Source organism: Lissotriton helveticus, chromosome 6 (assembly GCF_964261635.1).
Source record: "Lissotriton helveticus chromosome 6, aLisHel1.1, whole genome shotgun sequence".
Classification (NCBI taxonomy): Eukaryota; Metazoa; Chordata; class Amphibia; order Caudata; family Salamandridae; genus Lissotriton; species Lissotriton helveticus.
The window spans coordinates 1,916,735,638-1,916,759,394 of NC_136067.1; positions in this window are offsets into that span (position 1 = coordinate 1,916,735,638).

The following is a 23,757-nucleotide window of genomic DNA, read 5'->3' on the forward strand; positions in this document are numbered from 1 at the left end:
TCTTCTCCTTCTACAAACAGGGGCATCTGTCTATAGGTCTTACCCATAGTCCCTACTCGGGGAGGTTGCGGGAACTGGGCTCGGGGAGGAGCCCCCCCCCCTTTGAGCACCTTTCCCTGGTATGGCGTCACCCCTCTCGTAGGCGCGCTCTGGACCTCTTCCTCCTCTTCCTCTTGTTCTCCTATCTCTACATTGTAGGGACACTCGCGTTTCCAATGCCCCACCTCGTTACACTGGTGGCACCTAGTCGTTTTCTTCAAGGCAGCTATGTCTATTCTGGGTCTAAAGGTGGAACTCTCCTCATTGCCCCTGTTCTGACTGTACTGCTTCTTTCCTCCTGTACCTGTTCCTTGCTGCTGTTGCTGCTGTCCCCCCTTCCCTGCTGCCTGCATCTGTACCACCATCAATTTTTCTTTTAGTTTCTTAGCCTTGGAGTCTATCTCATCACAGCAGTACCTGGCATATCTCAGTATTTCGTCTAGGGGTCTATTTTGCCAACAAATCAAGTGTTGCTGAATCATTAAACTAATATCCGGTCTCAGTCCCAGGACGAACTTGGACACAAATTGCCCTATGTCTTTTGGATCCATTACATCCAAGCCGCTATACTGTTTAAACGCCTTCAGCAATCTCTCATAATATTCGTGGACTGTCTCTTTGGGTTCCTGTCTGGTTCGGTCTATTTTGACCCAATCTATGTCTTGCATTGGCACTTTCTCTTTCAGCCAAGTCATCACTCTCTCGAATTTTGCCATCACAATCTCGGACGGCCCATTAGTCTTAGCATCTCTCTCCGGCTCCGTTGTGGGCCACTCAGCGCTAACCTTGCATGCTGTCCACAGATCTCCTGGTACTACAATGTCAAACAGCGTGTTCAGATCTATCCATAGGACCTTTGAGATTTTTACAAATCTCTCAACTTGCTTGTACCACTCCACTGGGCTTTCCCGCAATTTGGGGAAGGAGGTGGTAAAAGCAGCTAAATCTCCCCTACTCCAAGGGACATGTACATAATTCCCATTTGCGACTTCACGCAAAGGGTATGCTTCTATTCCCTGCAGCCTTCCTGGTGTCGTACCAAGCGTGCTTCTCCTGACGGTCCCTTTCTTGGACCACCTCTCTTCCCACTTATCTAGTGCCCTCCATGTCCTTATTCCAGTGATCAGTTCCCTTATGTGCGTTTTCAGCCCGATCGTTCTCCTCTCATCTAGGTCTCGATCTGTGTAATGTAGCCTGTGGTTACCCTGTAATGCTTTGGTTCTTGACAGGTCCACCATATATTTGCCTGCTAATTCGACTAACTTCTCATGGATTGCTCTCGCTTTTCGAGTGATGTCCTTTGCCATATACAGTATTTCATCCTGCTCATACATTTCCATTCTCTCTAAAGGCAGGGTACCATCTACCATGTCATCCAGGTCTGACCTTAAGCTGGCGACATCGAGTCTCTTGGCTTTTATCTCAGCTCGCAATATGTCTTTCGAAGGGGGCTCACTGGTCTCCCTACCATCCCAACTCCGAGCTCTACGTTTGGGCTCGGGAGAGTTAATGAGTGCTCTCCCTTGCTCCCATCTCTCCAGGTCCCATGCTCGGCCATCCGATCTTGGAAGGTGATGGAACACGGGCCTGTTACCCCCACTCTTGCTCTGCCCACTCTCTCCTTCTTCTCTCCTTTCACCGTACTCCTCTCTGTTATTTTCCCTCTGGTCGCTACTCTCCCTTTGCCTAGTATCGCTCAGTATCCGATACGATCCTTCCTGGTTCCCCATATTCCCTGGGCTGCGCTCGTTTCCGTCATCACAGGGACTATGGTGCGACCTCTCACAACTCCCATTCAGTTCTCTGGTGCCGGGCACACAGTGGGTACACTTAAAGCTGTTTCTGTACTCTTGCGTTCTCCTCTCCCCTTCACTGAGTATTGGGCGCGCCACCCCTCCACTCCCGGGGCCCCCGTTTTCCAGGTCCGTTCTATCTCCACTCCGGGCCCAATGGGTGACTCCCCTACTATCTCTCTCTCTCCAGTCCCACTCCGGGCTGCTCTCCCCAGCCCCGCAGTGAGTCCGAGCTCTGCTGTCCTGACTTTCCCTTTCAGCTTCTGCAGCTATGATGCTCTTGTGAGCCTCCACTGCCTCATCCCACTTCTTCATGTACTCATTTAGCTCTTGAAAGGATTTTCGTCCAGATCCCCTCAGATCCACTGGCCATCTAGGGCCCCCAGGATCCCCTCCTGGATCCCCTGCTGTGTGCATCGGGGTGCTCCACTCTCTGGGTATCGGCATCTGACTTGGGGAATTGATCGTATCGTTCCTCCTTGCCGTCTCTGCTCTTTCTCCGTCCTTCCGTACCCGTTCTTCCCCTCTTGCTCTCTCTGGGTCATATATCGATACTATAGGACCTATGGTAACAGGTACCTGTAGTGCAGCTGGTAATCCGTAGGATGTGGCGCACTCCGTTTCCGGCGCTCTTTGTACCACAAACCTCCCGACTACCTGTTGCACCTGACTAGGCTGGGACAGCTCTTTCTTTGCCTCAGGATCCCACTCTGAACTGGGAAGCGATCCATGCTCCCCTGCATTGCCCCCCTTTTCTCTTTCACTATGCTCGACCTCTCCCCCTGCTCTATTATACGGGGGTGGCCTGTCTGTCAATAATCTGTTTATCAGGCTGTCCTCTGTTTCGCTCTCTTCATCTTCTTCTAGGGGGCTTTTATTTCCGGGCACCTCTAACACTGGGTACAGTTTATTTACTTCCATGTTATGCACTCTCCATCTTTTAGCATCCGCATCCCACCTGGCATCCTGCACTGCCCTTACCGATCGTTTCACCCTTTCCTGTCGTCTGTTCATATTTTTTTCATGCGCTGCCCTAATCCATGCATCAAGGGCTTCAAACTGGGTCGGTCTAGGCAAGGGTCTCATTGAGGTCATGACTGATTTTAATCGATGTAACACCTCTAATCTGAACGTCCCGTACTTCGGGAACGTCAGTTCCTCATTTCCTTCCGTAATCTTACTCCACTCTGATATCCAAAGGATCGTATGCAGCCCAACATTCACTGCCATGTAACGAGCCGGCGTACCCTCCGGCGGGGCTTCTTCCCCTTCATCCGATCCCCGCTTCTCTTTTTTAAACGCCGCTCTCAGCCATTTAAAACACTTCATAATTATGCGCACAATATCCAGCCTCGCTACTCTGTTTACTTCCTGATGACAATCCACCAATCCTAACGCGGCTTTGCTAACTTGGCCTATCGCAGCGCGGTCTTTCTCCGGTCGGCCAATCCCAGCTCGACACTTTCTGACGTCTTTGCTAGCTGGCCTATCACAGCGCGGTCTTTCTCCGGTCAGCCAATCACTGCGCGACACTTCCTGACGTCACTTTTCTCCGCTTCGCAGCAGCACCCCTCCTTTCTCAACTCGTCTCCCGGTCATGCATGCGTCCCATTCATACACCGAAAAATGACTACTTCCGACCAAGCGGTCACTTCCCTCGACTGTACGTCCACAGTCTATATGTAATTGTCAACACAACTGACGAAATGTCTATCGTCTCTCTGATAGGTTGCTTACACACACAGTAACCTCCGACCAGCGTCCGTTACTCACGCACTCACTCTTACGTTCCCCCTATCTCGGTCTTTCGGGTGATCAATGGTACCTCATGACCCCCTTCACACTATTTGACAATTACTCTGGGTGTCCGATACACCCGAACCACTTAAGCTCTCCTTGAACTTAAGATTTCCACCGGTTGCGCGCGCTCACAACCTGTTCCACAGTCACTCTACAGACATTCAACTCCGCCAGACATTACAACATAGATACAATACAAAAACACCGCAATCTAACACGCATGACCCTTTATACTCACTCTCGACCGATACTGCTGCTTTTTCTGTCTCACGTCATCCGGATCTTCTTCGGCGGGCGATTCTTCCGATCATCGATCTCTAGGGGCCTTGGGGTAAGCTAACCTGGCCTAGGTCACCGTCCTCAAGAAGGCAACCATCCTCTATAGCTACCAACTGGAAGGGCGAGATTTTGATCGATACCTTATCACTATAGATCTAAACCCCGATCTGGTCGACTGAACCTTTGTTGCCTGTCATTGAAGGAAGAAAGTGCCGCTCTTACCAAGTTAGTTCACCCAATAAAGACCCCGCTCCAAAAGATCACAAACAACTTCTAGCTTTCAAAAGTTTATTGTAAGGTTAGGATAAGCTGCAAATACAGGCATCTCAGAATGAGATTCACGAGATACACAGGTCCAACTACATACATGTGCTCTCTGAAAGCCCTCAGACGAGCAACGGAAATTACCAGCACAAGTTCTAAGAATAATAAAGCTATCAGCATTGACGCATATTGAGATCTCTCCTTCATTTAAGTTGGAGGAAAACACACAGGTTAGGCTGTCCCTACCCTGCTCTAGATGGTATCCCTACTTAACCAAGTCTCATCCTAACAAAGGTGTCAGCAGTGAATGACCCCCAAGGGAAGTCACTCACTCTTAGTCTCTTGGTGAAAACCTATAGTTCTCCAGTCATGACCCCTCTCTGCCTACCCATCCGCTCTCTAAAGGGTCCTCAGGCATCTGCTCTAACTCCACCCAGGGGTGCTGTCCCTAATACAAAACAGTCAACAACATTTGAGACGCCCCTCGTGAGACGCCCCTCACGTGGTGTAGCTTCCGGCTTTTTCCATGCTGCTTTGTATTGGGCCTCATACGTTGGAGTTGACCTTGCTTCTCAGACTCTTCTCCGGCCCGCTGATACCCCTTAAACATTCCGGAACCCTCCTCCATGTCTGGGCCCTCTACTGAACAGACCTCTATTCATATTATTTATAATCGGATCCTCCCTTTTCTCTTGCAGACAGACATCTGCAGCCAAGAACCCAACTCTCATAGACTTCCAAAAAGGTTCGCAACATTTCTCGGCCCAGACATGTACGTGTAAATCAATGTTAAAACATTTCAGGCCTACAGCATTTCTCATAATAATTATAGCATTCAACTTCTTCATTAATTAAAGCATGTTAATACTCTTATTCTATTATTCAGTAAACACATCTATAAATCATGGCCCATTAATGCAATGACCAAAACATTAGTGCAATCTATGTCGTGAAAAGAAACACCTTCCCTTCTAGCTCTGGCCCTGAGGCCTACCACATTCTGCGTTTAACCACATGCCATCTTACATTTTAGCAGCTACACGACATGGATTCAGGAATAATCACATCTAATAAAATCATATAGTGTCACACATTTCTGTATTAGTTCCACTTCTACTTAAATCTCTACATTAGCTATACATTCAGAATATAATTGCAGATACTACTAGCACTCATGGCATTTCTCCTCATGATTTGTGCTTACTACAGGTAAGTGTGATGCACTCATACATTTAGGTCTGTTTGCGCTCTCTCACGAGCGGGGGCCGCCTGCGCCCAAAAACGTGAAAGAGACCCAAATATAGGAAATCTAGAAAGACGGACCTGTGTAGCTGTCACTGCCACCAAGCGGATAAGCTTGAAGTAACGTAGAGTTCAGATAAAAAATGGTTGTTAACCGGATACGGAAACGGTTAACAACCTTTTTTCATCTGAACTATATTTGGGTCTCCATGTTTCCATGTTCGCTATGGAGATGCCATTTATTTTTCTTCTTGTGCTTTCCAATTTCTAATAAAGGGAATTCCTTTGAACATGTGTTACAAGCAGGAATTTGGGTTAATAATGTCCATGACTTGATTTTCATTCTGCCTGCACACGTGTAATATTTACATGCGATCAGCTAGAAACCAAGGCGAAAGATTGACCTGGTTTGCGAAGTCAGACTCGCCTATGAACTTGAGACGTTTATGCTTATGAAATTGAATAGCCCTGAAGAAGTTTTATTACAGAAGGAGCAAAACTTGTTGACTGGGTGTCGATGTTTCTGCAAACGAACGAATAAAGAAGCTGAGAGAAGCAGTGGAAACTCACTTTTTGCTATTTGGAAATACTTTAGAAATGAAAACACAGTATTACAAGACTCTGTGAGCATGGAGTGCAGCCCAACACCTGAGTCTAATAATTGGTCTGCGAGTCGGTTGCCTTTTGACAACAAAAAGTGTCAGGACCTATAGCAACTCGGTCCTTGCAGAGTTGGACCCGGGCAATTTTTTGACAGCAGTGTCAACGTGGAGGGTGAAGTACTTTAAACTACGGCTACTAATTGTAAATTATTCATGTTTTACATTTCCGTAAGGAGAAAATGTTGTGCTCGGGGAAACTATCAAGAGGACAGCCAGATGGAACCATTAATGGACAGATTGGTTCAACCCCAGCAGAATCCACAAGACCATGGTTCAGCAGCCTGGACCTTTTCTTTTGGAATGTGGTATTATGCCAATTTCCCATTCATATTTCATAACGGAACGTGCATGATTTTATTTATGAAGCGTCTGCTGAATCTAAAAACCTAATAACGCTTATAGTCACAAAGAGTGGGGTTGAATCCGTCACAGCCACAAGTCAGGGAGCCAGGGGTGTCTCCTGTACTTGAAGGTCAGAAAAAGAGAGTGGTGGACTGAAAAGTCCACAACTCTCTCTTTTCTATCATTTTTTTACATTATTTCGTAAGGGTTCAGTAGTGAATGAAATGAAAGAATCATTTATAAAGCGCGTAGATACCCTGAGGCATCCCAGCGCTGTTTGCAGACGCAGACGCAGACCGAGTGAGTGACTTTACTAACCAGTGACTTTGAAAAGCCACGTTTTTAGTAATTTCCGGAAAGACATATGATTAGATTCCTGACGTATTTGGGGTGGAAGGGCATTCCACAGCCTAGCCGCCTTGTATGAAAAAGAGCGGCCTCCGCTTCTCGCTTTCGGTATTTTAGGCACTGTGGCGGGCAACAAGTTTGCTAAGGGAAGGCTTCTATTCGGATGGTAAGGGATGATCAAAGAACGATTGATTGCTGATCGCTTTCCCCAGAATGACTTATGGGTAATACAGAGTGCCTTGAATTTGACTCCCTCCAATATCAGAAGCCAGTGTAAGATTTTCAAAGCAGGTTTGGCTGATTGCCGATAAGGGTCATCTAGGAGCAAACGTGCTGCACAGTTCTGAATGATCTGAAGTCTGGCTGTAGTGGTTTTAGGTGCTCCTAGCCAGGGCTTTAAGTGAGATGAAAAAACTGGGGGGGGGTCTCTCACAGGGGCGTGGCCAATGTAATGAAGGGCATGCCTTAAAACACGTAAGTTACAAATCTGTGCTTAGCATAGTGTACCGCCCGACTTGTATTTTGCTGTTTCTGTCGTTGCATCCAGATATATGCTACAGCAAGTAACATCATACCTACAACACGTCAGGACTATTGGCTTTGTCAATAGTTGTTAGTTGCATAAGATAAATAAGCAGCAACTATGGCTTGTATATAATATTGAAAAAGCTTCCACTTAAAGGCCTGGTGACACCACGCCAGTGTTGCTGCTCCTGAGTCTCAAAAAGAGAAGGGATATCCAGAGAAGAAATGACTCTTTAAAGGATTTCTCTACAAGGCTTACCTGGCATGACGTCATGCTGTAACCTCCACTGGTAAGAAGTGAGCAGTGTGAGCACAGGCACATGATGTATCTGCTGTCACTGCATTCTAGATAAAAACGTACCGCTTGTGCCAGGGCACAAAACAGATCCAGATGGAGACCCATTTCGAGGCCCCCTTCAAAAAAACTGCTGGTGCTCAGCACCAGTGAGACCCGGCCCACTTAAAGCCCTGCTCCTAGATAGAGTGCATTTTCATAGTCCATGCATGAGAAAGTGCACAGTGCTACCGAATGCTCGCTTGTCTCAATTTATAATTCACCTGTGCATGCTATATTTTTTAATTTTCCATTCCAAAATGGCTGTCTGCTGACTTGGAATAGTAAATTAAGATTAAACTATCAACAAATAATTCCAAAATGTCCTCAGCGTGTTCATAAGCGTACATAAGGGCGATCTTGGATTGGGTTTTCCTTTACTTTAAGAAAAAATATTCAAAGACGGCAGCTGCCCATCCGTGTGGTTGCACAGTGCCCATCTTGAAATTATTTCTCTGAACCAAAAGGCAATGGAAGTTGCACATCTTACATACATACATTACTGTAAATACAACATGGCACATTAAATATTTTAGCAGTTGATTATTTACTAATTAGCCAATATGTCTAATGTTGTGTCTATCAAATGCAAATCAGGTTAGGCCATTTATGGTTTTATGCTTATGTACACAGTACCTCTACAACGCTCACTTAGCATGTGTTTACTGTGAAGACAATGTTTGTTTCCACAATCCCGATTGTTTACATGTCATGTGGCTGTCCTGTTGAGTCAAATGGTATGATGAGAGTGTACTTGTTCTCACACCCACATTGTGAAATATCCAGCACAGCACATCAACCCCCAAGTGCTGAAGAGAGTCGTGCTAAGCAACTCCTACCCTCATTGCAGGACACATTCTTTGCACCAAGGGCCCCACTTAAGGCAGAAAGGGTACCAAACATCCAGGGGATTTTTTGACTGCCTTTTAAAACCATATTTTTACTGGTAATGAGTTGCAGAAGAGTGCTTCTGAAATGTAGGCCCTGATTCTGATCCAAGAGCTTGCTCTGCTCGTTTCATTGCCAATATTTATGCTTTATTTAACCTCTCTTGCACTAGTTTCTCCTTTTTTTTGTATTTTAGTTTTTTTCCCACAGTCCCTTGTCCACTACTACCTCCTACTCCTAACCTCAAGGCCCAGGCAAAGCTGACTGGGTCTAGAATGTCATGTGTCCATCATAGACCTCATACGTCACCTCTCCTCCCAGGGAATCCCTCTCAGGCATGCAGGTAAAGTGCAGAAAGGCCAATGACATCTCCCTGTGTCGTCTTCCTTATTTGGGCCTGTGGGGGGAATAAAATCCGCCCTTGTCACCTCTATTCTACCCTCCTTATTACCTCTGCTACATGCCTCGCCATCTTAAATGTGCCTATTGCTTACTTCTGCAGCGCCTAATTTTTGCCTCCGTCTATACTTCCTTAGCTGCGCCTACTCCTTTGGCAGCCCTGTTCAAATTATCAACATTAACTCCCCGTAGGATTGTTCCAATGGGGAGCAGGGTCAAGGCTGATCTGCATATAAACTGATTTGCATCTAAACTGGAATGGCGTGACGCACAAAATAACAATGGATTAAACCTAGATCCGCGACTGGGGGTGGATGTTTGGCAATGTTCATCATTCCATCCATCATCTTTTTGTGTTGCATTAACAACATATCCAGTTGCCAGATGATGTCATCATTATGCGGTAACCATGGTAGGTGTATCCAAATGCAACTCTGCCCCTAAAACACCTCTCTGCTTGATGCCACGCCTAAGTGCACATCAAGATTTGCTGCATCACGTCCAGAGTACATGCCCATTTATCACTCATGACACAAAATTACTCCCACATACATCAGTCTACCAAAGATGCATGTCATGTAAAGGGTGTAAGCCAATACGATGCCTTACACCAGTGATCTACAACGCGGGCAGAAGATGAATCCTCATATCAGATCAAGGTGCAGTCAAGACTTGGTCCTCTGAAGGTTTGTGCATCAGTGTTCTTATGCAGCAGTTGGGTTGAGATGTAATGAGAAAGGCGAGGGCTTCAGGGAATATATGTAGGAAAACAGTATCTTTGGCGTGGCTATTTATTTGTACTATGGCCATGCAGTGAATACTGCTAACTACTACCCTGAACTTGGTTTGTTCTCCATCACAATGCAGTAGATAATATCTACTAGTGTAATGATCAGCTTGTCTATCAATGTCCGCTACCTCAGCATCCTAGAGAATTAAGCTCCATAAAAGTTCAATCTGACTGGCAAGAACTTTGCAATATGTTGCAAAGAGGATACTGAAAATATGAGATACATGCTGTATAAACATTTTTCATGTCAGTTCAGACACATTAATAGATCCAAAAAGCGAAAGAATAAACAGTGGGAACGAACCGTTGAGGCTGGATCATAATTCCCCTCTGGCTCCAATGAAGATGAGGATTTAGCTATACTGACCATATTTCAGTCCCATATAAACATAGTCTAAAATGTGAAGTTTTTTTCTCTATAAAGCATGGCTACCATTGTATGGCTTATTATCTTAACTTTCCTTACAGCTGCATTGTGTTTGTAGGCTGCAATGATTGGATACAGCATATTTCTTTTACAAATGGATTAATACACGCAGTCTTTGTTGCTACGTTTTATGTTAGTAAAAATACTGTGAATCTATTGATGTGACCCTTACGAAGACAATGAATAATGGCTAGATTGGTTGTATAAAAACACTGATGTTGATCTTTCATCTTTTGTTTTTGCATTAATTATCTGTTTTTATTATCAACAAATAATTATCCTTCATAATTACACGTGGGAACGGTTACCTTGCATTGTCAGCCTTGTTGAACAGTGGTTTAGCAGGTTATTCTTCTTGAGAAAAATCATGGCTCTTGTTGAAACATGTTGAGGGCTTTGTACTCGAGGAAACATCCTTTTCTGAACGTAAAAAAACACCAGCGAATCTGTCCTGGTCCTACAAGGGTCTTGAGTTACAAAGTGTCCTTCCCTGAAAGACGCTCACAAACTCTAGAGAAGAGTAGGCTGTGTCTCAGGAATGTTGTGGGTGCAGCGGCGCCAACAGTGCGGTACACCGAATCATTTACAAGCACGACTGCTTACCTGACACTTAGATCTTGTGCCAACTCCACCTACTACTGGTGTCTTTTTTCTATATTCTGTTCTACATCTTAAGAAGTCTTTGTTGTGGTAAGAGTGCACATGCAGCATCTTCAGTATGTGATGTTCAACATATCTGGGCTCTGCTAGAGAAGATGTGCAAACAATGACTTGTCTCAAAAGCACCCTATTTGTGGTATGCTCACCTGAGCTCACGTGAGTTGTCCTCTGTACGGCTGCCTTGAGAAGGAATGAAGTGTGTTAATAAACCAGGGACAATGAGTGCATCATATGTGTTTATGCCTCCTCCTAAATATACCCTGAAAAGTCAGAGTCATTCTGCGGAATTATTGAAGGTGGAGGAGCGGAGCGGCTTTGATAGGAGAGTGAGATCAGTTCTAGGGTACTCGTCAGCGTTGCTGGGAGTAGCGGGTGCAAGAGTCAACCATGTGGTAGAAATTTCACCGGAGCTCCTGATGCAGATCAGGCAAATTGTAAGGGAAAGGGAAAAGCTGTGTGATCAAACTTGGCAGATAGGTAGGAGAGGGAGAAGTCACGTGGAGAATCCCAATGGAGTGGGATTCAGATTTCTATTAGCAGAACCAAGGCCATGATGTGGGATTGCTGAGGGGGGTCTCGCAGTGGAAGTCTTGGTGCTTATATTGAGTTTGTGGGTTCTGAAATAGACCAGGCAGAAGGAGTCTGAAGTTGCCACCTGGAGGGGTTATAGCAGAGGGGGAAGTGGAATGTACTGAAAGTGGAATGGATGTAGGTCAATAATTATGGCCTAGTAATTACTAGCTGCGTCCTGCACCGTGACATCTGCATGGCTGAATAAGGATATATAGCCGTGGCTCGCACCCAGTGTGATTGATGGATAAGAATGTTGATGTCCTGACATCTGGAGACTTAGGGACTGATTTAGATCTTGGAGGACGGGTTACTCCATCACAACAGTAAAGGATATCCCATCAGCGGAATATAAATCCCATAGGATATAATTAATTTCTATTTTGGTGGATAAGATATCTAAATCACACCCTAAGTTATGCAAGAGACTGGTCGGTTGGTTGTGCAGGTCGGTATGGGGACGCAAGGAAGAATGGTGAAGCATGGAGAGAGGATGTTGTTTCACGAGCCTTTGAACGACAACTCCAAGTTGGTTGGTTTGAGGGATGGTTATTGAGGCTCAGATGGGGTGATCAGCAGGTGGGGGTCTGTGAGCTTGCAGGAAGTTGAGGCGATTGTTAAGATAGCATTGTACTGATACTTAATGCAGAGTGATTTATACATGTGTCATCAGGATAATCAGTGTAGTTCAGTAGCACACTTCTAGTTAACATTTGAGTATGGAAATAGTTTGTCTTTTCCCGGAAATAAATTCTAGTCAACCAATCTAATTAGTAGTCCAAAGGGGTTACTTGTGAAAAATATGTCGCTCCACAGATGTCATCAATGAGAACTGTATTATGTGATGACCAGCTTTGGGGCAGGTCAATGAGGGGAGCGCCCAATTTGACCAACATGGCTCTACTCTATGCATTATGATATTCGTGTAATAAAATATGAGATTACAGGTACCAGAATGTCATTGAGCAGACCTAATTCAGGGTGATTGTGATGCATTGACTAAGGGAAACTGGTATTCCCCGTGACCCCTTGAGGTTGCAGGTATTTTGGGGCATCTTGAGATCCTTCCAGTGAGAGGGGGCTGCTTGATTGTGATGGTCCATGGCTGCCTTTTCAGCAACAAGAAGAATGAGTTTGGACATTGACTTGGAGAGGACATGAAGTTTGCAATTATCCCATTTTCCAGCTGCCTTCACAGGAATCTTAGGTGGATTCTATGGCAGGACCGGAGGCTCAGATTATGCTTTCTATTCTTCGCTGTTTTATTACATACAAAACTCACAGCAGCCCAGAAAGCACTTAGTCAAAAAATAAAACTTAAACACAAGCTCATGGGACATTGGATAAACTACAATTTCCATCAGTCCATCAAACAATCCATAACGTAGTCCTTCCACTCTTTCCATGGAGGCTAGATATGCAGTCCCTCTTTACTGTTCTCCCTCTTTCTTCGCTGCTCACGCAGCCAGTTAAGTGTTTTTTGATTCTCCTTACTCTGTTGGGGGGATTTATTGTACGTATTGCTGATGTGTGGGGGTCGGGAGGGGCTCTGATTGTGCTTCTTGTTTTCTCTTTCAGAGCCCCCAGAGTCGCGGGAACGTTCTCGTTCCTGACGCGACGTTTGTCCCCTTCGCGAGTTGCGGTTTGTGTACAAGGCCGCTAGAGGGCTCTCCGACGTCTCGTTGGTCCGCAGCGCGATTCGCCTCATAGAGAGGAGCCGCGCTGAGGATTGCAACGAGCCGGAGTCTTGCCCTTGCCGCCCCACGAACGCCACCGGGTCTGTATTCCCCCCCAGTTGTCTTACGCCCATTGGGTCTGTACTTGCGGTTTTACCGCGTCAATCGCCTTCGGCAGTCCAGTGCACTTACGGTGGTTTTTACCGGCATTCGCCTCCGGGCAGTTCTGGGTTCTGTGTCATGCCCGATAAAGAGTGTGTGGTAGCGCGCAGTGGGGCGGTAGACCTGGTCAGCTTTTGAGGGTCAGCGTGCTTGGAGGCTTAAGTGCAGCCTTTATTGCCACGCGTGTGGCCCCAAAGATTTGCAGTCCTCAGGTCTGTCCATATTATACTCTGACGCCCACCCTGTTGGGTAGTATTTGTAAAAGGGGTTTTGGGTTCCCTACTGTCTTTGTGAATGGAGCAGGACGGGTTTTATGATGAGGAGCCCCACTCCTATTTGAATGATGACGAATTTTACCACGCTGTGGATAGCTCTATCTATCGCTGCGTCACGGAGGTGGTGGCCCCCATGGAGGAGCGCCTCTCCGCGCGCATTGTTGAGGAGTGCGCCAAATTGGCGCAAGCTCACGCGGGAGTGCCCGCAAACCTCCCGGGCCCCTCAGGCGAAGGTCCCCCGGCCCCGAAGAAACCTTGCAGGGAGGGGTTGCCGGAGGGGGGTCAGGGGGTGGACAGGGGCGCCTTTGAACGCCTACGGGATGCGTTCTTGGCTAAGGTGACCGCTGCCTCCCCTACCCCGGCTTCGGCCCCCGATCTCTCGGTGGCTTCGAGTACAGCACCTCCATCTCCGGGTGGAGACTCCCCTGATACTGACGACGATGAGGAGTCGGTCCGCTCTTGGCGGCCTTCGAGCTCCGCCGCTGAGTTGCCCAAGGACAGTTCAGGCATGCTGGACCCGGATGAGATTATTCATCCACGATCCGCAGCCTGGGCGCCGGGTGACAAGGTGGCGAAGTTTGTGGTGAGCCGACTGCGTAAACCGTTGGAGAAGGAGGCTAGAGGGTGCCTACGGGGTGAATGTCCAAGGCCCACACTGGAGGGCAAGGTGGCCCTTACACCGGAGTTAGATGCAAAAATGGCCTCCTTCCTCGCAAAATTTATGAAGGATCCTCGTAAAGGCATTGACCGCTCCTGGCGGTCATGCCAGGATAAGCTATTGGACGCGGTTGGCCCTATTACCAAGATCCTCGATATGGCAGAGGAGGCGAAAGTTACAGGGGCTGCAATTTCCCCAGACGTCCTCTCCAACTGGGCGCAGCGCGTAGTTATCTTCCTGGGTAACGCCAACTGCGCCCTGTCGACGGAGCGTCGGAGATCCCTTTTAATCAAGTTGGATCCGAAATTTGGGGACTTGGCCTCTTCGGAGGCTGGCGCTGTGGCCCAAGGTGGGCTTTTCTGGGAACCCTTCATAAAAGAGCTGGGGAAATTTGTGTCCACCTTTACCTCGCTGGACAAAGCTCAATCCAGTATAAAACGGGTCTTCCAACAACGTTTTTCCCAAGGGGCCGGTCGAGGTAGGGGCCGATCGACCGGCCGTGACGGACAGAATGCCGGCAATAGAGGGCAAGGCTTCGGGCGAGGTCAGTACCAAACCTCAGCCAACTTCACCAATTTTTATCCCACGAGAGGGCAGCGATTTGGTGGTCGAGGATTCCGAAAGAACTCCGGCTCCAACAACTCAAATGGTGAGTGTCTTGTCTGTAATCCCTGCAGAGCAGGTGCGCATTGGGGGTCGGTTAGCGGCCTTTTACGAGGAGTGGGTAGCGCTTACTGCGGACGCTTGGGTCTTGCAGACAGTGCAAGGTTTCCACATAGAGTTTTACGACCGACCCGCTCAGGTAAGTGCACCGCGGCCTATGGTGTTTTCAGACGCCGATGCGCAGTTGATAGACGAAGAGGTCTCAGAGTTGCTTCGCAAGGGAGCCATTCGTCAATCAACTCGGCACCCCTCGGGTTTCCTAAGCAATGTTTTTCTGGTGGACAAGACCGACGGGGACGGCGACCGGTAATCAACCTCAAGGAGTTCAACGGGTGGTTGGTTTATCGGCACTTCAAAATGGAGGGGATTCACCTCCTCCGGGATGTCCTCCGTCCACAAGACTGGATGGTGCGCTTGGACCTCAAGGATGCTTAGCTTGGGATTCCCATTCATCCTCCACACCGCCGTTTTCTACAGTTTTTATGGAGGAATTGCGTGTTCGAGTTCACCGCCCTTCCATTCGGGCTTTCCTCGGCCCCCTGGTGCTTCACGAAAGTGTTGCACCCGGCAGTGGAATACCTGCGAAGTCAGGGTATCCGGATGATTGTCTATTTGGACGACGTCTTGTTGATGGCGCAGTGCCCGGAGCAGTTGCGTTCTCAACTCTGGCAGACAGTCTGTCTTTTGCAGGGACTGGGCTTTATCATCAACGGTGACAAGTCGGTCTTGATACCGAGTCAGACGATGACTTTCCTGGGGTTTGTCATAGACTCCGTAAAGATTGCCAAGATTCGGCATCTCTTGCAACAGACCATTGTGAAGGAGCGGACCTCCTTGCGGCAGATTGCCAGTGTGGTGGGACTTCTCTCCTCTTCCATCCAGGCGATTTTCCCGGGTCCCCTTCACTACAAGGCGCTTCAGCGTTTCAAAGCTCAACACCTCCGGAGGGGCATGTCATACGATCAGGTGGTTCCCTTATCGAACGAAGTGAAGGAGGAAATGGAGTGGTGGCTATCCCACATGGAGGCCTGGAACGGTCGGGCGATCTTCGGGTCAGTTCCGGACCTGGTCATAGAATCCGACGCCAGCAGGTCGGGTTGGGGTGCTCGCTGCGGAGATTTTTCCACAGGGGGCACCTGGTCGTCCGACGAACAGAAGTTGCACATCAATTGTTTGGAGCTTCTGGCGGGGTCCTTCGCAGTACGCTGCTGGACCAGAGATTCAGTGAAATCATGTGTACTGTTGAAGATGGACAATGTCTCAGCAGTGCGGTACGTCAACCACCTGGGTGGTCCTCGGTCCCAGGCTCTGGCAGCTTTGGCGAAAGAGTTCTGGGACTATTGCCTCGCTCATCAGGTATCCGTAACGGCGGAATATTTACCGGGGCAAGCCAATCAGGTAGCGGATTGGCATTCCAGGCATCTGCGGGACTCCAGCCAATGGATGTTGGATGTTCAGGTCTTCCAGTGGCTGAACGGTCTGTGGGGTCCTTTCTCAGTGGACCTGTTCGCGTCCCACTTGGATCATCAGCTCCCACGGTTTTACAGTTGGAGACCGGATCCTCTGGCAGAGGCGACCGATGCTTTTCTCCAAGATTGGAGTCAGGAGAGGCCGTTTGCGTTCCCCCTTTCTCGATGGTGATGCGGACTGTCGACCCAGGTTCGCCGACAGGCGGTGGAGTTGGTGATGGTGACCCCGCTCTGGAGGTCCCAAGTCTGGTTTCCAGTTCTTCTAGAACTTTCCTGGGATTCTCCAATCCTACTCCCCCGGTTTCCTCACCTGCTGCTCAATCCGGATCGGGAGCCGCATCATCTCATCACTCACGGTTCTCTCCGCCTTATGGCATGGAGGCTTTCCGGCGACGCTGGTCGCTCCCGGACCTTTCGAGGTCGGCTGAGGGACTTTTGTCCAAGGCCTGGGCACACAGTACGGCGAAGCGCTACAGATCCGCTTGGACTAAGTGGATGCGTTGGTGTCTTCGAAGGGACTTGGATCCCTTGGTCGCAGGAGTCGTTCCTATTCTGAATTTTCTGGCAGATTTGGCGACCAAAGGCCTAGCATACCGGACTATCAATGCGCTGCGGTCAGCGATTTCGGCGGGCCATCATCCGGTGGACGGGGCACCAGTGGGTGAGCACCCTTTTGTTTGTAGGCTCTTGAGGGGCATTCGTCTTTCACTGCCTCCAGAGCCTCGGTACGCAGTCCTCTGGGATGTTAATGTGGTCCTTAATCTCTTCTTGTCCTGGCAACCTAATAAATATTTGTCTTTGAAAGAGCTTTCAGCTAAACTGGCCATGCTTTTGTGTTTGGTATCTTGCCGTAGAGTGTCGGATGTCCGTGCCCTGGATGTCTCGGCGAGGGTTTTCTCCCCGGACGGGGTTACCTTTATGGTGGGGCGTCGCACAAAATCTGCGTCACGAACGATCTCGTACCCAGCTTTTGTGGATGTCCCCAAACTGTGTGTAGTGCAATGTCTGAAAGACTATGAAGAGATGACTCTGGAACTTCGCCCGCCGGGCGGGAGACAATTGTTAATTGCCTTGCGAAAGCCACACAAAGCAGTCTCCTCCCCCACTATTGCGAGGTGGGTGCGTTGGGTCATGCAGGAAGCAGGCATTGATACTAAGCGTTTTGGAGCTCATTCAGCCAGAGGAGCTATGGCTTCTAAGGCGTTTTCTGCGGGAGCTCGTCTAGAGGATTTACTGCGCGCCGCGGATTGGTCCTCGGATTCCACCTTTAAGAGGTTCTACTTTAAACCAGTGTTGGATATAGCCCAGTTGGTGGTGAGTAAGCTTTGAACTAGCATAATCTGAGCCTCCAGTCCTGCCATAGAATCGAAATTTGCCCAGCGGATGTAACGGTAAGTTTCAATTCTATTAAGGACACGGAGGCGAGGATTATCCCTCCCTGGACTTCTTCTCGGAGAAGAACCCACCCGTATGGTAGTAAGTAATTGGGTTTTGATCTGACTCTTGATCACTGTGGTTTTTTCATGCTTGATGATGTTGATACCTTTGCTGTCGGTGTGGTTTCCTTTACAACGCTTATGCTATCGTGTTTTTTTGCGAGGCAATGATGGTTCCAAACAAGACCAGTGATGAATGAGCGTAACCTGCGCGAAGAAAGAGGGAGAACAGTAAAGAGGGACTGCATATCTAGCCTCCATGGAAAGAGTGGAAGGACTACGTTATGGATTGTTTGATGGACTCATGGAAATTGTAGTTTATCTAATGTCTCATGAGCTTGTGTTTAAGTTTTATTTTTTGACTAAGTGCTTTCTGGGCTGCTGTAGGTTTTGTATGTAATAAAACAGCGAAGAATAGAAAGCATAATCTGAGCCTCCGTGTCCTTAATAGAATTGAAACTTACCGTTACATCCGCTAGGCAAATTTCGATTCCATGACCATGAGCCCCTTTGAGCCTACCATGTGTTTGGAGAGAGTGGCTCCAGGCAGACAGGGGAGGAGAGGGCACGGTTGCTCGGTGCAGGAGGCAAAGGTTTGGAGGGATTTCATATGGATGGACCAGGATGCGGCCAGGAAGCTATGATTCCGCTGAAGTTAATGCAGGTGCACCCCACCAGCTCTGGTCATGCTTAATATGTCAATATGGGATCATTTTAGCAAAACAGCAGTGAATGAGAGGTGGCAGGGGAGAGGAGGACAGAAAGGGGAAAAAATCAGATACAAGATCAGGAACAAGGAAGTGTGGTGGGGGCAGGAGAGCATAGTGATGGATAAAACCTCCACAAGTTGGCTTCTTCACTAAATGATGACATGAATTAAAAGGAGGATAAGGTTCCCAGGGCAATTTCATTTGTGTTGCGGCAAAAGGAGGGTTAGGCTTGGTACTGAGGCATGGAGGAGGAGATGTGGTGTCCGGAGAGGAGACAGGGGTATGACTATACATGGGTGGGTACTGGAACTCTGGGGTAGCTTGAAGCCCATGGTTTCCTCAGATATTCTGCAGTCACAGAGAGGCCTAGTTCAGAGGTAGGACCTGCCTTACATCTGGATGGAGATTGAAATCATAGAAAGTAGTGGGAAGTCCTGTAACATAGAGCCACAAGAAAAGGACGAGAGTGCTGGGGATACATTTCAATTGAGGCACTGACTGGCGTCTGTCACCCATCACATCTGCTCCAAGCAGACTTGCTCTAATTACTATTGCAGACATTCACCTAGATCTATGAAAACAAATCAACTCTGACTTGGTTGATAAAATAGCACTCTGGTGGTCAGACAGTACACATTAGAACTATACAGTGGCTATGCCAAATTATTCTCACATCTTAAGCTGCACGAAGTTTAGGGAAATGTAATATACAACTCAGCAAATGGGCTCCAAGAACTAAATTAGGGTTGATGCTCTCCTGGTATAAGCACCCTGCCACCAGGAGTGCAATGGCCAAACCAGGGAAACTCCAGTTTGGCATACATATATTAACAAAAATACCGAGGCGCACTAGAAGTCCAATATCATAAAGTGTACACAGTAAAAAATGTTCAGCAAAGTAGAAGTTGCATTTTCGTGTGATTTATTCTTTCCACAGTTTTTTCCGTCACACTCCTGTCAAATGTGATTTCCAATACAGACAGGCAACCGACATGTGTTTCGTCACAGAGATTTTTTCAAGGCTGCATTGGGATATGCACATTATTTAAAGTATATGTGATGATAACATATGGAAAGAATAAATCACACGAAAATACTACTTCTCCTTTGATGATTTTTTTTTACTGTGTACACTTTTTGATATTGGACTTCTATGTGTGCTTTGGTTTTTTTGTGAAGATAGTACACATTAGACAGGACCTGTAAAGCCTTATGTGCACATCAGAGTATCGAAGCCATATAGTTGTCAAAATGCTGCCAAATCAACAGCACTGTTGCTCAACACACTAGCCTGCTTCGTAGAATCACTCGGATACATTTAGCATAAGCACACCACACCCTGATGAGCAAAAACATTGCACCATATCTTCCTGACTGGGTTGGGATGCAAAGATAGACAACACCTTACTCCAGCCGAGCAATGAAGAGCCAATCACCCTATCCAGAACAAATGCAAAAGTCCTTCTGCACACCCACACATGCAAATACGACTCTACAAAGATCCCCAAAGATCAAACACAATTTATCTCCATGCTGATCTACACAAACCACTTGTAAACACTGAACATACTCTACTAATCTCACACAATCAAGCACCGTCAAACATCAGACATAATTAATTGAAGGAGTTGCTAGCTCCGCACACAAGTGCACCTAGATTGACAAAGCACTATGACGCCAGGTGATGGTGGTTAACGCTATATTAATGTGGCGATCATAACATGATTATCCAACAACTAAGAAAAGCTACAGGGAGTGCCACAAAAAGGATGACTGCAGGAAGTTTGCAAATCCAAGAGCTTCAAAGTAAATTCAAACAGGGCTCAGAAGCAAATAATTCACATAAACAGTAAGGAGGAAGAGTCTGAAGGGGACTACATGATGGAGGTATTGCAAGTACCTACCCCCATGCACCTCTTTCAAACGAGTAAATCTGTAAGTAACGAAAAGCCGTACAGTATAGGAGCAAAGATAACAGGCGACTAAAGAGCGGTTGCTTCCTTATACATAGTATTATATCAATGTACAACTATCCAGTGACTGTGGGATCGAGGACATACAAGTAGCAGGGACAAAGAAGCTAGTATGGGGGACAACAGGATTTTTGCTGTAATATGTCCAGTTTAACTCTGGATCTGGTTTGTATATAAAGATTCAGTGGGGAGAATATTGGTTCAGTGAGTGACAATGGAAAGTAAGCATTAGTCCATTACCAAGGTAGCAAAGATTATGCTCTTCTAGAATACAACAAGACCAACATGAGCTGGAAGGCCATGGAAAGAGTGGTGGAAGCCCCAAACAGAGAAAGGAAAGGAATTCAAAGATTCGTACCACTATGGCATAGAGTTTCATGTAAGAGAGAAAAAAGTGAATCAATGCAGAGATAGAGAGAGACTGAGAAAGAGAATTTTGCGGATCCCTAACCCCACTGAGCAAGGCACTGATGGCAGGAAATTCAATACTAATTACTTTCTGAAAATTACAATATCTGGAGAGGGGCTTTTGGTCCTTGGGGCAGCAACTAGGAACTGTGCAGGCAATGAATCAAATGTATCCTTTTACAAGAGATGGGGACATAAATAATACACACCCCAGACCGAATTAAAAGCTTTTTCTGGTTTAGATTTGTTGAGAGGAAGTCATAGGTTGTATCTATTGGTGTGCTTCTGTTAGGGGACTGCATGGAGAAAGCTCTCTGGTGATATCATTGGTCTCCAGAAGCAATATGGATCCCCTGCTCCATCACTCACTTGCGACTACCACCAGGAAGTAAAAGGAGGGAACAACGCACAAAGACGGCAGAAGGGAATATAGAGACAGAAGGAAAAAATGCCCCTTAATGCTTGCTCCGCATCCATCAGCTTGGTATGCTTTCACAGTCTGCTCACGCCCTGTGTACTGGATGTAACATCAGTGGCGGCTCCTCCGCTAAGGGGGAGAAGCGTCGCCCCACTGCTCACGAAGCAGTGTAAACGAATGAATACAATTATAATAACTGAAGTTATTATCATTTTATTTTTCGCGTGGTCAGGCTAGGGCGGGGCGGGGCTGGTCAAACATTCATGCGCTCTTCGCATGTTTCCATACAGGCTGAATTACAGCCGGCATGCAGAACATGCCCAGGACCACATTCTCTGGCATAGTGCTGAACCACGACACTCAGAACAGTCACAACGCTGCATTACAACATTCTGATTGGTTGTGGAGAGTCTGGGTGCTTCCTGGTCCCTGGAAGAGACTCACTTGAGGTGGGAGAGATGCAGCGATGGAGTGACGCAGTGAGATTAGGTAAGTGATTTTTTATTTTATCCAGACCCCTCCACCCTCCTGCGCACCACCCCTGAACCTTAGCAGCCGCCTCTGTGTAGCATGTTGGGAGTAAGATGGTTCTTGTGGATAAAGCAGAAGATTATACAGCAATAATTACTTAACTAATTGGTTATATACCCACTAAAGAGACTTGTCCTGCAACCTGTGTAAAGCACAGTCTACAGAAGTAAGGTTAACCAAGGTCTGTTAAAGCTACTACTCAGATAATAATGACACAATATATCAAAACATTCACTGATACTAGTACACATTCCTGATAGAAGGTTCTAGCATTTCCTTTGCTTTAATGATTTCATCATTCATTGAGACAAACACTAAGAAGGGGAGATATGTGCTAATATAGCCTTATAGCCGCTGTAGGGGGCTATACCGGCCATTAAAGGTCCGCTCCAGCGTTAAAGGGCTGAGCTGAAGGCCACTAGAGGGCAGAATGTTGTAACAAATAAAACACAGGCCTCAATGAGTATGATGGGATTTAAATCCCCTCTGGCTCCATGAGGCCTTTCTTCACAGCAACAGCTGTGAACTGCAAACATTGGAAAGCTGGAGCTCCGGGCTTCTACCAGCCATTAGAAGCCCGGAGCACTGGTTGTCTTCAGTGTAGCCCTCAGCATTCCAATGTTCTAATGTAAAGTATAACTGGAAAACAAAACATGTGTGGGCACTGAATCGAGACCAAAAGACTTTTCTTCACCAGTTTATATGATATTTATAGGGGTTTCAGCAGTTGTAAATACTAATAACAGAAGACTACAACCAAGTAATAGATGCAGATATGGACAGATCAAGAAAATTGAGGGCCCCAACTAGAACACAGAGAAAGGAGTTGCAGGCAGCTGGTTGTTTATAAGAAAACTGAGTAGAAAAATGTTGAGGGGCCAAAATATGGTACCCTAACTATCAAGGACCAACATCGAGAAGATGATTGCAAATCGTAAGCATACATTTAATCTTACTAACTCCACATTTGCAGGCCTTCCAGATATATATATATTGTCATGGTACATATATGTAAAATTAGTTATAGTATACATATACTTAACAGTATATAGATGCCTTCATATTTTGTTTCTTGATATTTAGGACTTGATATTTTGGCCCCACAATATTTCCTAGACGATATTCTGGTGGAATACCCAGGCAGATAATGCATCCTGGCATAACTGATTTCTATGGGCGGAGGGGGCAGGGAGGTTACAATTTCCTTCTGAATAGTATTATATATGTTTCACATATTCACCAATAACATTCTAATTTTTAATTTCTTTTTATTAGGCTTTTACATGAATTACAACAGTTATCAATGACCGAGGTTGACATATATCACTCGCTTGAGTACATCATATACCAGATTATTAAAGTCTTTAAAGTCTTTACAACAAATGCAAGTGGTGTGACAATTAATCACCAATAACATTCTAATATGCATCAACTGTGTCTCTAACATCGGCTGACAAAGGACAAAAAAAGTGTGTTCATAGGTTCACTTACTGTATCAGACCATATTTCAGACGCCCTTGGATAGGCCTAGACTTACCTTTTTGTGTCCCTTATCGTGCGAAACTGGAATTTACTTCTGTATCTGTACATATAACTCAAACTGTTTACAAACATATGTGTAGCTAGGCTGCATATGACGGTGAATGACAACCATTTGTATTGCTTTCAAAAATACGCAATTCTTTTTTCTTCTATGCCACTGAATTCCTTCCCTTCTTTTCACTGACCAACACTGAGCACTCCTCTTCCCACTAGCACGTTCCCCCTTGGAGCAACCATCTTCTAACTGGTATCTCTTAAATAATTCTTGAGCCTTCACCAAAATTAAGTACATTAAATTACTTGGTGAATACATTTTTTTGTATTTTTGGGGGTCTGTTTATCCCTTTGTTTATTTGATGTTTAAATAATTGACTCAGGTTGTAGGATCTTGCTTCGAACTTTTGCTTTAGGCTCCTGTATAAACATAGGAAATGAAATTAACTATGTTATTTGACTTATTGCTTTTGTGAATAA